The following is a 5,852-nucleotide window of genomic DNA, read 5'->3' on the forward strand; positions in this document are numbered from 1 at the left end:
CATATTCATAAGAGTTATGCCCCTTGAATAAGGAGTAAAGTAGACTGATCTTTTATATTTCGTCATGTGTTATTAAATACAATGGTGTGTAGCATTGGCCCTTGTGACAGTCAATGAATTAATTGTGTTTGTGTAATTTCCACCTAATCATAGGAATTACATTATGTGTTCAACAAATGTTTGAGGAAGTCACTAGCCATCACAGAAGCTTTGGCTAGTTCCTTATTTATTATAGTAATACAACTGATAATTTTCCACTAACCTAGACCAAAAATTCACTAACCAGGGATTCTGCCAGAGGGTAAAATGGGTATGGCGCCATACCCAAAATATTTGCTGATTTCTTTTTTTAAAGTTAACCTTTTGACAAAATTAATTATCATTACTGTATGATTTTCTTAACCCTAACCCTAAACTTAACCCATTGTCTTTCTGGTGGAGGCCCCCTATATCTCCCGTTGACTGTGGCTGAATTCAATTCCACAGCGCCATACCCAAAAATTTATTCCTGGCAGAAACACTGCTAGCCAAGACCAAGGGCTAGTGGATTTGTCAAACCCTTAACTAAGGCTCAAGTTAGTGTAATGTTTGTAACACATATACAATTGTAGAATGTCATGCAGCTCACAGTCGAACTTAATTGCTCGAATATTTTCATGCCATTACAATTTATGTCCATTTTCATATCGAAGTTCAGATAGGCCTATACCCCATGCAGCTATATGGATTGCATGCCCCTAATCATGTCGGCGAAATGAGTTGTGGGGTTTTCTGCCAAAAGTCAGCTCAAGTCGCCTGGTTATTACCAGTAGTGAGAAGTCGAAGTCGTTGTGGGGTTTTTTTTAATAATATGAGTTAGTCGTTTTTAGTGATTAGTAACAATGAAGTCAACGTGACAGTCATACACCTATCTAAAGAGTTGTCAAAACTCGTTCTGGTGGAAACTACCAGAGTGCTAACCTTACCTACCTGCGTATGAGCTGGAATTTTTTTCTTTTCTATCTTTCTTTCTTCTTTTTTCTTCTTCTTTTTTTTCAATATTTTTCTTCTCTTTTTTTTTTTGGGGGGGGGGGGGGGGGGGGCTGGTGGTGGTAGTAGCCTACATGGGCCAGAGGCCAAATGTTCATGATTTGGTACCACCCAGAGGGACAAAGGCTCATAGGGTTTTTTTGATAGGTCTATGCATGTAGATAATAAAATGAGGTGATAGCCTTCCGTATCGAGTAGCTTTCTATAATTTTCACCCTGAAAACTGAATAATGTGCGGAAAAAACTCTGAAGCACATTTTGGGGGTAGGGGAAACTTATTTTGGAATAACTTTCCTTAGAATCACCCTATCATAGCAATTCAACACTCAAAATATGTGTTTTGAAGCCTCCTATCAAATACATATCATAATATGCAAATGAACCTCAAAAGTAGGTCATCAGAGGTCAAAAGGTCACCGATTTTAGGTCGAGCTCAAAATTTGCTGTACCGTCATCTATTGGGACATTTGCCAAAATCAGGCCTAGAAATGGCTCAAAAACTGTGTCAGAAGGAATTTCCAACCATTTAAAGGCACCTATGTTCAGACATCTAGAAAAATATTGAAAACAAACAAGCCAAGGTCAGTTTTAGCGGAAATTGATACTTTTATGATATATCAGTACTGACACCAACATCAACCTTAAATCACACTATAATGACAATAAGTCTCACAAAATGTTTATTACAAAGCAGTTGTGTATCTTTTTGAGTAACTGAAGCATGAAGCAGGCCAAAGAGGTCAAAAGGTCACCTATATTCGGTCATGCTGGACATTTTCAATGTTCAGCACGCTAGTATCATGTTTTTGGCCAGCCTTTGAGATAATAACTCAAAATAGCTTGTGACACATCTACGGAAACCATACTTAAGCATTTTCAAAAAGAATTGGATTAGTAAAAAATGGTTCAATGGTTTGTAGCCGCAGTGTAAGTTACATTATGATAAAATTCTGATAATGGTACCATATTCTCATCCCATGACATAGAACTGTGACCCTACATAGAGCAGCTTTCATTAAAACTATTTGAAACAATGTACTGCTATACTGATTCCTACCTATATGTTCTTGCATTTCAGTCAAGATAGTTTGACACCCTCTGTTCTTAATTAGTATCATTACGCCCAGAAAACTGTTTGATATCGCGACTTATCACAGCAATATTTTGCCGATTTTATGCAGTTTTATAATAAGACGTACATGTGCTAAAAAGCAAATTGTCCTGGATTTTCTTAATCCTCTGCTTTATTTAAATCAGAACCGTCTGAATCGTACTCCAATGCCTCGTTACCCTAATCCTCTTTTTGATTTCCGCACGTCTGTAGCCGGCACATATAAGTGCATTTGAGGCCATTGTCTTAACATGGACACTGTTCTTGTAAGCATCCCCTTTTGCATTGACATGCAAGACGTTCCAAAACTGCATCTGGAGCAGCCTCTCCATGCATCCAGTCAATGTTCAGTGAACCAGCAGCTGTCCTTACCCAATGATGACCATTGCGGTCTGGCACATCAGGGTTTCGTTGCAAAGATCTCTGCCATACTTGGTAATTTGCTCGTTGTATGTGCTGCCGAAGACTGTCCTCACAAGGAGGAGAGTGCTGGAATCAACTTAACATATCTTGGTTAAAAATATGTCATGTCACAGGACATTCACTTTGATTGTTTTTGATGAAGATACATACATACGGCAAGTGAATGCCTGCAGAGTATCATTCACTGGTTGTGTAACATCCCACGACTTGCCGAGGTTGATGAATGTGTCTATTGCTTGTTCATCCTTTTTCAATTGCTTCAGTGGTCCTGTCTTTCCACGCCCTGAGAATGTGCTCATGGAATTACAACCAGTAAAGGCGTGAAATCCAATTAAAGCTTGTGACAACCTATCACCTAAGACAGCCCTCAGTTGTTTTATGTCCATGTACTTTTTCCTCATTTTAGTTCTCTTTTCCTGATAAAGGGAACTTTTGATGTCCTTTGCAATGCAAAGAACAAAAACATCAGTGTCCTCAGAGACAACAATGACAGACTTGTATCCGTGGTCAGATGCATGCTTGCATGCAGCAGCATCCTAGTGGCTGCTTCTTCCTGTGATGATTGTAACTCATCAACCAGGGATGTCTCACTGCGCTATATTTTCCAACACTTTTCACCACATGTAACATACAGCGTTTTGTTTCCAATTATTGCCTTGTTATCATCCGACTTCCATTCCTCCATGATGAACTCAATCAGCATGGTCTTGTTATGGGCTTTAGAGAGGACGCTTCTCCACTGCTTAATCCTATGTCCTGCAGAAATATTGTTGAATCTTACACCAGACCCGGTGCCCCTGTTCACCCGTTCTGCGTCTTTGATGAAATATTCTCAATACACATCAAATACAACATCAACTCTGTCACTCTTGTCTCCTCCTTCTCTAAGAACCCTCTTCAGTGCAGCCTTGACTAAGTCACGGAATGTTTTATCGTTGCCTTCCAATTTCTGAATGATGCTCATCGTATCTACAATACAGGCTGACTATCAGGAAGCGTTTCGGTAACTGGAACGTTCTGCGCAGTGTCATCCATGAACTTTGCCTTGTCAGTTTTTCTAAGTGACCCGTCTCCATTAGCTAAAGCCCATGGTATTGAATCGAGTGGATGACTGAGAATTTGTTTCATATCTAGTTGTCTACTCTGAGCAACAACAATTATGTGTCCATACAAATCTCTATCTGCTTTCAGCACTATTTCTTTTCCCTTACACTTGACCTTTTTCGTTGCTTTTACATTGTTGCGAAGAAGTCCACTCATGTGTCATGTCATGTCATAGGGTTTTACGTGCACATTCAGAACAAGCTGTTGTAGCGCACGCCTGTCGTGGGCACAAGAGCCGGCCTTGGCCGGCCCCTTTGTCCAAGACAGGAAAGGTGGGGGGGGGGGGGGGGAGTGACCGCCTGCACTGGCAGGTGCAAGGGAGCACCAGCAGTCCGATTGAATCGGTAGCAGGCGGGTGGGGGTGGTGGTGGTGCTGCTATGGAATTTTGAGTGGAGCCATTTTAAAGCCAAAGAGAAAATGGTGCGCAGTTTTGTTGAGTAATTTTGGCGCAATTTTGAACGGTCGGTCGAAAGGTAAATGATTGAGCTAGTATAGGTTTTGAATCGAGTGTAGCTCGTTAGTGACCTTTATGATGCTGGTCGTCTCCCTAGGTTGTCCGTAGGGTCCTGATAAGGACCTGACCTCTTCTGGTCGTGGCATGACAACCCCGAGGAGACTCGTGCAATTGTGAAGTCCACTCGACTTGCCTCATCCTTTTCTAGTCGATTTATTTTGAATTCCTGATATGCGGCCTCGCCAATTTTGGAACCATTTACAAGATCACTAGCAATTTCCGTGGTTGCCAGATTCACAAGATTGTCCTGATCCTCCGTGAAAAGGTTGATCCAGCTGTTGTCCATTAGACTGACCAATGTCTGAACGTCAGCTTCATCCTTGAGCTTGGTCATTGCAAATCCAGGTGATTCAACCTAGAGTTCCCAAGCCCCACCATCTCCCTGAGCTGTCTGAGGAAAACGATTCTGCACTCAGCATTGAGATAGTACTTTATTACTGCACCAGGTTTCAGGCTAAAACCCTTAGTTCTGCCAGGGGCTTGAGTGTCTTTGTTAACTGTCTCTTCAAAGGTTTGGTCCACTGGAATTCTCCCAAATGGGTTAATGGCTCCAAGCTGGACTGCAAGGCCCCCTTGCATAAAGTGATCATACACATCAGGATGGTCGGTGCTGAGTTTGGACATCTGGGCATAGTAGAAAGGAGAAGTTATCAAGCGTAATTCAGCCTATCAATAAGCGAAGCACCATGGAAACAAGGCCCTCATGGAGGCAAGATGAAGATGAAAATATCCTTCCCTTGAAGAAAGCAGCAACCTGAGGCTAATCGCTACCATGTCCACATATGACATCCAAAATGAAGACAGCTTGCCATTGTCATTTCTGAGAAGGTTTAGGTATTGTTGAAAGAGCTGTAGTATATTCACATATGATGGCACCTGTTCCAACTCTTGCAACCTTTCTCCAGATATGTCCTCTGCAAAATCTTTCACAATAATCAGTGTTTGGGTCAGGTTATCCTTTTCATTATCCCCCAAGCATGCGTTAAAGCCACCCCATACTAGTCGCATGAGTGCCTCGTACATCCCAGATATCGAACCGTTCGCAATAACCCCAGATTTTGCAGCTACATCTCTCAACCCGGCATCACCAAAACACTTCCCTATTATTGCCAGCATTGTACATATTGTGTGGAAGACCCCCAATTGCAGAACAATGAGACTGAATGTATCTTGGTGTTTCCATGCAACCCCCGAGGCTTTAGCGTAGAGTGCCTGATCAAATACACATACAATCACATTCAGTTTCAAAGCGTGCATGCTTTTCAGGGATCGATTCAGTACTTCATAGACAGTTGTGAAGTCTGTTGCGGGGACATTTACTGTTGGGAGGTAGGTAATGTTGTCTTCTACAACATCCCTGCCACACCGGAGTTTTATAATAAATCCAATCCAACTACCGACACTTTAACATTCTGTGTTAGACAAACAAGACACCACCCATGCAATGTTCTTCAGGAGCCAAAGTTGCAAAGATACTTAGAAATTGAACTAAATACAAAGGATTACATTCTACCTCTATTTGGTGAAAGTGAAACAGACAGCTAGTGTTATCTATTGACAATAGTTTAAATGGGGAGTAATCATTTTTTAAAGATCAGTTCAGTGAATTTTGATGGAATTTCAAGATTTCCACTAGCCTGTACCTGTTCAATCTGAAAACAAAAACTGAA

This window comes from Gigantopelta aegis, chromosome 10 (assembly GCF_016097555.1).
Source record: "Gigantopelta aegis isolate Gae_Host chromosome 10, Gae_host_genome, whole genome shotgun sequence".
Taxonomy (NCBI): Eukaryota; Metazoa; Mollusca; class Gastropoda; order Neomphalida; family Peltospiridae; genus Gigantopelta; species Gigantopelta aegis.